Raw genomic sequence first — 13399 nt, forward strand, 5'->3', positions numbered from 1 at the left:
CCTTTCTACAACGCTTTTCCTACCAAATTACCCGACACTGCTTTGTGCACTTGATCCTTTATGTCCTCAGCTGATGATGACAGCAAAGGAAATTGAAGTTCTCAGAGCCACACAAGGTGCAAATTTGCCTCTCGTATCATAAAACACTTCTCTAGACCTCAAAAATAAAACCCAAGTTGTCTTTGTGGTGCTCCTGGGAACAACGATAGCGTGAGGCTCTGCGAGGAAGGGAAAACAAGCCAGGGTTGTGTACCCACCTCCACGGCCGAGCTCCTCCGCTCCGCCCCGCAGCTGGTGGCCCGTACGGACCAGGGCTGAGACCCAGCTCTGCTGAGCTTTAATGGAAACGTATAGCTTGGGTGACCATCCATAACCACAACTTTACTCTGTGTGAGTCATTTCACCCAACCGACTAGTACAGGCATTAAAAAATAAAGATGATGTTTACTGATGCACAGCATCCTGCTAAGTTATGCCAGCTATTCCCCCACCCAGCACCGCCGGGTGCCGCCGTAGGTTGGGATGCCTGACTAACACCCCGCGCTCGCCGAGGGGAGCCTGGATCTGCGTCGACACGAGCAGTTGGGACCTCTGCGTGGTGACTCACGTCGTCAACTGCTGAAGTGACAGAGTGTTGAATTTCCTCTACACCCCGTGTCACAGTGCATCACTCAGCGAGGGGGCACAACTCTCCTCTACGCATCCTTCCAGCTATATTTATTGGTGAAAAGACAGAAAAACATGCTCCTGTCACATTTTAAAATAAAATAGATGTGAATTTTATGAAAAGCACCAGATGACTGCACGCAAGGATGAAGAGATATTAATGCAGACAGTGACATCTCCAGTTCCTTTGTGCTGCCTGGAGAACCAGGCACCAGCGGAGCCGGCTGGCTCACCGTCGGGTACCTCGTTTCCTTCTTGCTCAGACCCGGCTGGTTTAAGCAGAGGGAGGGAAGGGCAGGTAACACGTGGGAAACACAATGAGCACTGGGGGAAAAAAAAAAAAAAAAAATCACAGACAGGCCAAATTCTGGTCTAACTTTTAAGACAAGCTGGCAAAAGGTACTGGGGGTAAAAAGAAACACTGGGATATTTCAAAACATTTTCATTTTACAGAAATTTAAATTCTATTAAAGCCACATTGATGAATTTTAAACAATTTTTACTTTCTAATATTTCTTTAAAATAGTCATTCTTCAAAGTATTTTTACAAGGATGTACACTCTTTCGACTGAAACCATACATGAGCAATTACAAAATGCAAAAGACAACACTACTCAAATAAGAGAGACCTGAGGCACAGAAAGGTTTTAGCTGCTGTAAACCTCATTTGTAAGCAGGGGTAAAATGAAAGAGTAAATGGAAGAACTTGATAGCTTCATGTCAGAAAAGACATGAACCGTGACACAGCAATGTCAGCGAGACTAAAATGAGCTGTTAAAATACCCAGAGTGAAACAACACGAGGTTTCTAAAGTGGCAGATTAAAAAAAACAACTGATAATGGGTCAAGAATGATGAAATCTATGCCTTGTTTCGGCTGTGCACTGGGACTTCCACTTTAAAGTTTTCACTCAGAACATATTAAATTGCCTCCAAATTAAAGTGTCAAGGTAAAACTCAGCAAGCGTAGTTCAACAGCTCCGTAAAAACATTGGCAGTGAGGGAAACAAGAAAACAAACCTCATTCTGATTTTACTTGTAGCACCTGCACCTGAAGAACATGCCTTTCAACAGAGGTGCTCCAACAGCATAAATATGATTAAAAAAACAGGCCCTGTAGCAATGGTATATAAGGAAGCTTTAAGTGCCAGTCAAAAGGTTTTAAATAAGATTTCTGGAGCTAAAACATGATTTAGCTTTTCCAATATCATATAAAACTAAAAATAAAAAAAAAAAGGTGAGGTTTTTTATTGACCTTCAGGAGAAAAAAATTCTTGATAGCTGACGGCCGTCGAGGGTGGCAGAGAACAAGCAGTTCCAGCTCGGGTGATTATTGAGCAAACTACTTTTTCAACCATTTTTTCCACTACTTCAAGCAATGGCTCAGCACAATTTAACAGTTTCCAATTCAGTAACTAAAAAAGCTCAAGGGTCTTTATTTTTCTAGGGTGAGAAGGGCAAACGACAAAACAGAAGCATTCCTGCTGTCAGGGTACCATAACATTTGTCTAGCACAAAATGCGTCTCATCACAGACTGTGCGACTGGGCGCCCACCTCTGCATTTTCAAGGGCTCCTGGGATGGAGATGGAAAGCTCTGTGTTGCTTTTAAATATCACCAGTAAAAGACTTACAGGCAGGAGGAAAAGTAATTTTTCCTCCTGACCCCAAAATGAGGTGTCTCTCAAAAAAACCCAAAAAACAAAAAACAAAAAGAAAACACAAAAGCCCCCCAACCCAACAAAAAAACCCCAACCAACCAAAACCAAAAAACCAACAAACCCCAAACCATCAAAAAACCAGGCGTGGGTTAATTATGTCTCAGGAGATTCAAGCAACAGTCGATCGATCATACCGGGCGTACCCCCGAAATGGCTTCCTCTTCTCTAAGAGTTTATTACAGCTTTTTGGAAGTCTTATCAATTGAAACAAGAGATCTTTCTCGGATCATAAACTCTGAGGGGAATCAGTAGATTCTGCTATTTTATTATAGCGACCTTTAGACCATCCTCTGCCTTTTTACTCTTTGGTTTATATATCAGAAAATATCATGATGAATTGAAGCATGCATGCTTGCATTGCAGAGCGGGTCCTTCCCACCACCAAAGACAGACCTTAAACTCGTTACTCATTGAACTGGAAGTTACATTTTTTCTGAGTGACTGCCTGAAGCAATGGATAAGCAGGAAAAAAGCCCTTACTTATAAACCACTTTTAGCTGGTGTCAGCTATCAAGATTTTGTTATTTCCTTACATTATTTACTTTTAAAGGCATATTTTCTCTGCTTAGACTATGTTTTGAAAATTCTCTGGCATTTTAACTGGCTTGATATTTCAGTTCTCTTGTCAAAAAATAGACTTGCTTAAAAAGCACAGCCTGATCTCTCTGGATCCCTCCTCCTTACAGCCTCCCAGAGGCTGCTCACTTTCTGCAGAAGTTCGCAGTCCACTGGCTGTAGTTATTACAGCAACTTCTACATTCGCAACAAGTCTGGAAAATCCAGTCATCTCAGACGGTGATCGACCAGTAACAATCTGCCTGTGGGCGACTTGCTCAGAATTAGAGATTCCAGACCAAACTTTTCATTTCTTCTTTTCAACCAAAAAGCTACAAAGAAAGAGCCAGAAAAGCAGCTACAACTGGCTGGAGATCTGCCTAGCTAGAAGTAAAGGCTTCCTGTGGATGCTGCAGTTTAAAATTGTACCTTCGGTCTTCAGTTCCTCATTTTTGGCCATCCTTCTTCGCACAGTTGGGATTGGAAGGTCAGGATTTTCTCCCTTAAGACTGGGCTACCTGGAGAACAAAGAGGAGGCATAACGTGATGGAGCTGCTGCAAGGACCGCCAGCCAGGAGCATCCAGGCGCTGCTCACCCTGGACTCGGTCTTCCTCCAGCCTGACACACACGTTTATCAACATGCAACATACATATTACTAGGAATTGCCTCGTACGAGGGAAACGCTAGCAGATAACAGTTATTTCCACTTAATTTAGTAGAAGCACTAATAACATTAGTCTCTTTCTGTTCCGCTCGCTCTGCATTTTCCTTGCAACACGCTCGCGCACCAGTTGGGACTGTGGGAAAACCAGAGGGGATGTTTGCCAGTTCGATCCCCCTGCTAAGTGTTCTCCAGCTTGACTTTCTGCAAGAAATAGGTTTCTCCAGTCTGGCACAGAAAGCAAATTATGATGCTTCTTGCAGCACTGCATTTGCCCAGTGCTACCCAGAGCTGCTTCCAGGCACCAGCTACCTAAGGGCTGGGCTTAGGGTACCCCTACCACCCCCCCAGAAACAGGCGGACAAGGGCTTCTGCTTTTCAGTTTCCAAGAATTTAGACAGATTCAAATTTTCTGCTAAATTTCAGTCATTTTGCATTATGTAACCAACAGCGTGCATTTTTATTTTCTTGCAGTATCTTATGCAGCTTAGAAATATTAGGATCTGATAAAGCTTATCCAATTTCAGATGCTTCAGGAGAAAATGAGGAAGGTTGGGATTTTTTTATACCAGCAAAGAACAGTTTGCCTGCCTCAGTAAGTTATAGGTTAATGGCTCTGCATGAGAAAACAATGATAATGGCCGGTTCTCAGTAACGTTCAGTTTCGAGTTTCTTGAAAACCGAAAAGAAGGTCAGCACACCCAGTCAGGTTCCTCTGCGCTTTTGTTTTATTTAGCTTTGCAAATCACAGTTCTCTTCATTTCCCAAGACTCTAGTGTGAGAGTAAAAAAAAAAAAAAAATAAAAATGAAGTTGCAACAGTGAAATTTTACATTATTATATTCCCCATCTTATTATCTAAATTGCTATGCCATGAGTGAATTCAAACCGGAAGTCTCTATTGATCTACATCTCTGTGACTAGAACTACTATTTTTTTTAAACCCCAGTGTGTTTACGTATGGCTGGAATAATTTGGAAATCTGTTTACAAGCTGCCCAATGTAATTGAGAAGGATTTTTCTTATGTCTTTGAGGTCACATACTTACAAAGGTGAAACTTGCTGCAGTAGCTATTTTAAAAGGATCAAGGACAAAGAACAATTACTTGTAGACTGGGGACCAATAAAGGGAAATCCACAGAGAACTCTAAAGACCTGAGAAATAATCTAGGCGATGCACTAAGAATAGAGTGAGTCAGGAGAGGACAACTTGAAAAAAAAAAAGTTAATGTAATTTGAACAACATGCATATTATTAGATTGAAAAAAATCCATAATCTCAACAATTTCACTTACGGCTTTTTCCTTCTCCTGCCTATCGATTCTGACTGCCCTGGGCTCAGGTCGGTGTTAGCCGAGGGGCTGCCGCCGCCTCGCCTTCCATATGAGAGGCCTGACCCACAAGTGTCACTGGAAGGTGAGAACTCATTATATACTCTCCCTAGATTTAATGTGTAGGAATTTCATTGTGCAGCCTGAGCTCTAGCATTTAAAAAAGTTCAGCAAGCGTTTCATCAGGCAGAGAAGTACAGCGAGGAAGTCGGAGAGGTCAGGGTACAAAGCGTGGGGCAATTAACAAGATATCATTCTGTAAGTACATTAGTAATAAAGGAAGACCAAAAAAGGAGTGGGAAAGCCATTAACCAAGTAAGCTGAGTGTTTAATGAGCTTTCTTTGCTTCAGTCTTCATGAAAAAGGCCAACTGAGAGCAGATGGTCGGCACAATAATACTGTAACAAAGAGGGAAGATTGTAATCTCATAAAAAGCGAATGGTGAGAGTGCCTAGCTAATTTAGATGTTTTCAAATTGGTTATGCTGATGAGCTTTATCTTCACATATTTAAGGAACTGTCTGAGGCAATATCAGAATCTTAAGTATCATCATGGAAGACTGAAGAGGGGAAGATGGGGAAAAAGAAGCCGTGTCTTTAAGAAGGAGGAGAAGACAGTGCTTTACATACCGGCTCACAAACCATCCATTCACAGAAAAATACTCAATTTTTCTATAAAAGCCACAAGATACCAAAGGCACGAGCAGCATTAAACAGCATTTGTTGAATCGCACCATACCGATTGCATTTCCTTCCATGGGACGTTAAAGAGGCATAGCCTGACTTTAGCCTTAGTTATTGACATGGCATTTGGTGACATGGATACAGGCTACAAAGTCTGATAGAAGACCATCCATTTCCAGAAAATGGTTCTATTCAAAATTAAAGGATGAATCAAGAACAGTTTCAGAGAGACCTGCCTTGAACTCAGTATTATTAATTTTTTCATTAATGACTTGGATGACAGAAGAAGGAATATGCTTGTTAAACTTGCTGATAAGACTGTGCAGGGAAGGACTGCACGCACATGAGAGGACGGGATTAAAATTCAAAAAGGTCTTGACAAATTGCAGAAATAATCTTTAAAGAAAGCATGTTATTCAGGAGAGACAATACAAGATACTATACATGGGCAGAAATAATCAATTGCATAATTACAGGCTGGTGAACGACTGCGCGGGTTGGGGAAGGGGAGCTGGGGAAAGCTCCTCAGGGGCAGCTCCGGCTCCACCGCCACCGGCCGCTCCGCTGCCGCCGCTCTGCCCGGTGAGCCCGGCCGGATGCTGACACCAACGACGCAACGGCCCTGCAAACCATTTACCAAATAAATCTTTGAATATTAAATGAAAAATTCAGGTCGACTAATCTGTTCATGGATATTTAATAATAGGGAATATAAGAAAAATAATCAAATAAATTACTTGTTCTAAATTATCACTCAGTTTTACTGGTAGCTCATTACAGACTCAGATTAATGAATACAGAAAAGATATTACCCTCGTATGAATATTCAGACTTTGCTACCTGATTGCAGAGTTTCAAATGAAAAATGCAGTATATCAACTCTTGATGAATTTTTTAAGAGTCAAATGCCAAATGCCTTCAGAAGTAGACCTATCATTTAAAGAGATCACATGGGTATAATAGGCTACGCAGAAGTTCCCTGCTGAAAATACAGGACACCAAACAATCATTAACACGGGGAAATTAACTCAGGAATGGAGCTCAGGCTGGCGCAGGAAACGCACGCACTTCTCCAGAGAGCTCACCACACTTGGGCTGCTTTATGTTATAAATAGTGATGACTGTGAAAAGACCTAACCCTCCCCTCAGTGTTTTGTGGGCTTATTTTATTCATTTGCACCTTCAGTAAAGGAGCATTTGCCAGGGAAAATGCTTTTGTACTTAGCAAAAAATAAAACCTGTGAATCACCAGGGAAGCTGGGTGGGAAAGGTCACCAACTGGCTTCTCTATAGCAGCAGACGTTTATTTTATCGTTGTAGGACCTGAACTCGTTCATGTGATCATCCAGCTTGAGATTTTAATAGATAGGATTTGGTGAAGGTGAGAATCTTATGTTTCTTCAGGGAGAAGTAGCAAGGAGGTGACAAACCGCGTGCTGTTCAGTGCCAACGCTGATTTACTTACCCAGATATTGCTAAATGAGTTTATTCCGTTTGCTTAGCTCGGGAAGTGGACCAAACCAGAAACCCTGGGATGAGTAACTGTGGCATAGCACACCCCGGGGAAACTCCTGAGGAGCCCAGTAAAGGTTGGTTTATATCTGTCACCGGCTGAGTTTAACCCTCTCTGGGTGAGGTGAGCTCCCTGCCCGGGAGGGAGTCAGACCCCTTCTGCTGCAGACCTGTCTCTGCTCCGTCAAGGACAAGCCCCAGACTCGGGCAGCACCTTCCTGACCAAGTGCCTCAAGTAGAGGATGAAGAGACCTCAGAAGGTCCTAGGAGATTTGCAGTTCGAAGCCGACAGGGAAAGCGTAACACGTAGCTCCTCCAGAGCAAGAGTGTAGTAAACTTCCTGCAAAACTTCCACCCTTTTGTGCAGGGTCACAGCGCATGATGGCAATACCTCCCCCGTCGCCTGAGATTTATTTAGCTATGGGAAAATTATCTTTGCAAGGCATGCTGTTCATTTATTTATGTGGAAAGCCAGGTGACTAATTTCCTCGGTTCCTTTGGAAACCCCAGTCTGCTCAATAAAGGCAGCCGGCGCGTTTACGGCTCTGCAACAGCTACACCTTGTAAACCGTGTCCTTCAGCGCCGCGCTCACAGGTTGGGCTGCTGGAAATAACAGCTCTCAAGAGTTACATAAGAAGCAAAATTTCCTCCTTCAAAGCATTATAAAGAAAGATAAAATGACTTACTTAAAGCCAACCTTGTCTTCACGGTGATTTAAACTAATGCGCTTCCCAACTGGAACTGGCCGTGAATACGACACAGCCACGTACTGCAGCGTCGGGGATGCAAACTCATTCATAAAGCCTCAGTAACTCGATGGCCTTGGGCCACGTGGCCACAGCTTGCTTTGATGGACTGGCCTTAGGAAGAAAAAGGCTGAAAAGGAAAAAAAAAAAAAAAAAAAAAAAAAGTGTTTACCAGTCCTGTTTTTCCATCCGATACCTGAAATGTCTTCAAATTCTGCAAAGCCAGATTGTTCTGCCCTCTAAGGTTTTTAATAACTTCCATTTGTTATTGAAATGCTGAGTTAAATGGCAAAGCTATTTAGTTCAAAGGCATTTTAAACTCATGACAGTCATCTTAGACCCTTATCAGCCATTTTAGAGATATAGAGCATATTCATAGATAATTACATGCAGAAACATCCATAACTTGCATGCGTGTATATATACATACACCCATTATCTACTGAGCAATTAGGTAACTAAATCTCTGCAATAAATATGTTGTGAATGTCTTATCCAATTACTCTGCTGCATAAGTCATTTGTTCACACAGGGCTTTTTCTTACTTTCCTACCTTTTACATTAATCCTTCCCCTAATGAAGAAGAACTCCCTAGAGCTCAGCTCATACAAGTTTGGAGTCGGGACCGAATCCACAAAACCACCTTCATTCGCTACTTAATATTCTCCAACTTGTAGATTAATAACAAGGAGTCAGGCTCCTTCCCCTTTTTATTCTTTGTTCTTATTTTATCCTTTACCTACTAATATTTCTACCGCGTAAGGTCCCTCCTTTTCTCGTACCATTCCAGATGCTCAGCAGATCCTGTCGGGTACTGCGGCACACCCAAATTTTCCCATTTTCTGTGCAGAAGGGGATGTATACAGATGGGCAGACGAGTGCGGGGCAGCGAGGCAGAACGGGGGGACCAGCCACGCCGCCTGCACCTTGCACGGTGCCGCAGGGCAGCGGGCTTTGGAAATGAAGCGGGGCTTGAGGAGCAGGGCAGGAGCACAGCTCTTGTGCCGAGCTTATTCCTCTTTGCCGCACTCAGCCCAGGAGGACTCGGCTGAAATCGCTTGAGTGGTTTTAATCACAGATTTATTTTTATTTTATGGCTCAGTGCAGACTGTTCTTCCCTCAATCCAAACCTCTTGCCCCCAGACCTGGCTCTTCCAATTACTGGTTTAGTACCTTTCCTACAGGTGAGGGGACAGCTTGCAGAACTGCAGCTTTCAGAACCGCTCAAACCCTCTCTTTACTATACATGTGTCACAGCAGCTTCTTTTTCTGTTTGTTAAGATTATTTTTTTTTTGTGTGTATAACTGCTCAGGGTTACCCATTTCTCCCTCTCCCAGGCCGTGCTATGATGTCATACGCCGGGCATCGCTGTGCCTGAATCCCCTCTTCTGCAGCCGTCTCACTTTGGCCAGTATTTCATTGCTTTCCTCCCCAGAGAAACCAGTACAACCTTCTGGCATTTGGCTCTTATTCCCCGTTTTCACACAGAGGCACACCAAGTTCACTCCAGTTTTGTCCAGAATTACCTCTTTTAGCAAGAAATGAACTTCCATCACCCAGAAATCAGGTGGTACCTCTCGCTTCTTTGCCACGTGCTGAGACCCAGCTCTCTTTAGTCCGTTCCTCTTCCTCCGTTGCTTGCTCTTTCTATAGAATTGAGTCTGTAACGAGTTTTTCCATAAGCCTCACAATTAACAAGACCCCACTGCACATGAACTGTTTTATGATGCTGCCTGGTGCCCAGATTTCTCCACCTGCTGGTTTCCTTGCCAGATGCTGCTGCAAAACAGTTTTTCATGTCCAGGTTCTGCCTGCTTTGCTTTAGGACAGCCCTTTAACCAACTTCTTTTTAGTAAGTATTTTAGTATTTAATTATCTCTGAGTTTTCTCTCCCACTGTAACATCTAGTTGCAAAAATAGATGCAAAAGACTCAGCGTTTCTGCGGGTATCACATGAACCTCACTTAAAAAAAAAAAAAAATATATCTACAAAACTAGGCCAAAGAGAGAGCCAGGGTGGGTGATTTGTGGTTGCACAGGAACCTTGGGAACACGGAGAGTGACGGGGTCAGATCCCCCATTAGGAGGCGTAGGTGGGCGCAGCAAAGCTTGCATCTTGGAGCTCCTTAAAAAAGAAACGGGGACATACAGCAAGTCGTATTAGTCCACATCCAGATTCGGCCTAAGCAAGCACAAATTGCCAAAATGGGAAAATTATATGCTAGCTCCTTAACGGTTGGGATGAGGTGGAAATCGGTCTGCCCGTTTCTTCCCCGCTCTGCTCCACACACCCAGCAATTCCAAGAAATTATACTTGATAAATGACTTGTTTTCTTCATGCTGGTGTTCAGGTGTCGCTGAAGTAGGAAAGCAGGGAATTACAGCCCGCGCTGCTGCTGTTATTATTATTATTTGGCAGTAATTCCTCTAACTTTCTTCCCTGGAGGAAGACACAACTAGCTGGTCTCCTACTCCCAAGGTCATCCCACCAGAAAATATTAGCTATTTGCTTCTATTAGTTTCAATTATTGAGAAAACCAAATAACAGTCAATTTACAGTATTTCATGGCTTGCCTTAAGTGCAGGACTGGAACACTTACCCCAAAGCACGAGTAACTATAAGACAAAGTTTCCAAGAAACCGGCTGGCACCAGGACAAGGATGGGGGGGACCTTCCTCCCGCACCCCACTCCCAAGGCAGGCTTGGGGGAGGCTCCAGCCATTCCATTTTTCTGTCTTTCCTGCAAAAAGGGGCAACTCAACATACTGAGGGGCCGAGCGGATTAATTCCTCGTACAGTTACCACTCTTTTGGCCTCCTTTATAGTCCTCAGAAGGTGTGAAATAAGTAATTTTCCACAGTTTTACAGGTACAATATACACACTCCCTATAGCATTCCCATGATACTGCTTCCCTTTCGACTGCATTATTTAAATCCTTTCTGACTCGCATTGTAATACAACATCTGTCCCCTCTGCCTAACCAGGCAGTTAGTGGCGGTCGGTGTGTTACTGGTTTAAAAGGCGAGGGATATCTCATTTCACGGCGCGAGCAGTGATGGTGATACGCTGAGATAAATTACCGCACAATCTCTGCAACTTCTCAGCCCAGACAGACAGCTCTGTGTCACAGCCACAGAAAAGGCAGGGTTAGAGCGAAGGACCTGTCCTGCGGAGAGCAGACATGGTGTCCAGCTGGGAGCTCCTCGGTGGGAGCCCTGGAGAGACCAGACGAGCATCGCTGACAGCCGAGCCGTGAAAGATAGAGAGAGGGTATCAACGAGGGACACCGAGTCCTCCAGGTCTGTCATGGTTTGAGTCTGCTGCCCATTAAGTCAGTGCCTTAAGGCCAACTCAGAGTATCCGGTCTCGGTCTGGAGCTCAGAAAACATCAGAAACACTTGAACATCTCCAGATTTTAACATTAAATGGTTTTGAAGTTCATTTTCCTTTTGGCTTTATCTTTCATAACGTTTACCCTTGCTGTTCCCATCTCCCATGGCTTACCTGTGATCCCAAAGGCTGGAAAAGGTGCTGAAAAGAAAGGGTGCGGGAGGGGAGAAGCCCCTTTTGCACCTCCTTTCCCCAGGAGCCAGAACCTGGTGAAGAAGCAGCACGTTAACAGCCTCAATATTTGCAATAATATGGTGCAAACCAGCAGCGTCAGCAAGTGAGGCTGCCTTTACATTTCACACGGCGAAGAAGCACATGCTAGCTGCTTGATGCCGTCATTTTGCTGCAGGAAAGACTATATTCACTGCAGATTATCTCCTGAGAAGTGCTACGTGAATACAGTAATTAAAAAAGAAACGTGACCTTCTTTGGGAAGAGTTGCTTCATTTTGCACACTGTTTCTATGAGCACACAATCGTGAAAAGAATAAGGTTTCTGGATACATCCCTGAATATACATTAATACAAGTATTAAATCAGCTGTGAACTCACCTGGAAGAGGCTGCTGCCCTGCCCCACTCCTCAAAGTGATGATATTCTCACACAGACAAAAAAGGAAAGTAGTTTTTCCTGAAAATTCTCAAATGGAAACGTTTCACCCTTTTCCTTCCTTTCAAAACATTTCCCTCTGTTTTCTTGCAATGATATGAAGCCTGCCTCTAGAGTAGGCAGCTGACTATCTCAGGCAGCTGGAACAGAGACTTTCGGGATGTAGTTCAGACATATTAGGCAAGAGCCTGAAGACCCGCTGGACACCATGACCTGAACCTCCGTCCTTTTCCCCAACCCTGCACACACCCGCCCTGTTCTGCTGCTGCCTCCCTGCAGCACTGCCCTGCTCCCTTCTGCACCCTTTTTTTCCTCCTTGTAAGGTGATGTATTTCTTTCCAAGTTAAAAAAGGCACCGGTAATAAACTCTCTACCTCTCTCCTTCCCTCTCAATTTCCCTTTTGACCTTTTAGTGAAGGCCATTTTGTTTGAACTAATGGGTATTAAAAAAAAACCCCCAAAACCAAAACCCAATAACCAACAAAACAACACAAAAACAAAAAAGCCAACCCACAACAAAAAAAACCCGCACAAAAAATCCCAGAAAAATCCCAGCCAGAGAGAAAATATCATCTCATCTTCAACGAGTCATCCATGTGAAAGATGCGTTAACGAGCACATGGTGAGGAGCTCTGCAAAAGTCACGCACGCCCCTCCACTTTGAAGTTTTGGGGTTTTTTAATGGATTCAAAATCAATCTTTCTGAACAGATTAAATTATAAGAAGAGCTCACAATGGGAAACATCTGTTTGGTCTTCATGAAACAAACTCGAATGATGAGCCATCGGATGCCAAGGGATGTCCCACTTCTAGATGAAGCTCAGCACCGAACCAGTTCCTCCACGGTTTGGAAGGTCATGGTTCTTTGTAGAGGAAGGGCTGGGTTGTGTTTGCTTCTCCTGGCACAGAGGAACGATCGTCTTGCTACATCTTGCCCTCGGCTCCCTGGCATAGCCCGGCACGGGGCAAAGCCTGCACATCCCACTCCCTCCGCAGAAGGGACCTGAGCAAGGTACGGCAGCAACCCTGGAAGAAAAGAGAGGAAAAAAATAAGAAATCAGGTCAACGGAGACAGCAGAAGACACGAGATGCTGATTTGCGTTACAGCCACGGTCAGTGCCACCGCGGCATGGTGCTTATGATAAGCTGGCAAAGGTTATAAATCCCCCAAGTGCAGGGCTGCGGTGCCAACGTTTACACGGGCTCCTCTCAGCCTTTTCGCTGTTGATCTCTGGCATGCTCACGGGCTGCGTTGGGTTCCTGGCAGGAACAAAGAAACCCGTGAAATCGCACCATCACCTCAACAGCAACGCTCTCCAAGCCATAACTCAAGAGAAAACGGGGAAAAAAAAAAGAAAAGAAAAATCATTTAAAGCGCAGATTCCATAGAAAACACCAAAAGTACAGGTGGAAGGGAGGTGATGGTGAAGTGCTCCCTGTGCTTTGTGGGGTTTTTAAAATTTTACTCCTGAAAAATTAAGACTCACCGGAGTACTTTGCTTCTGCGAGGTGCAGAGGAGCGG

This window comes from Grus americana, chromosome 11, assembly GCF_028858705.1.
Source record: "Grus americana isolate bGruAme1 chromosome 11, bGruAme1.mat, whole genome shotgun sequence".
Taxonomy (NCBI): Eukaryota; Metazoa; Chordata; class Aves; order Gruiformes; family Gruidae; genus Grus; species Grus americana.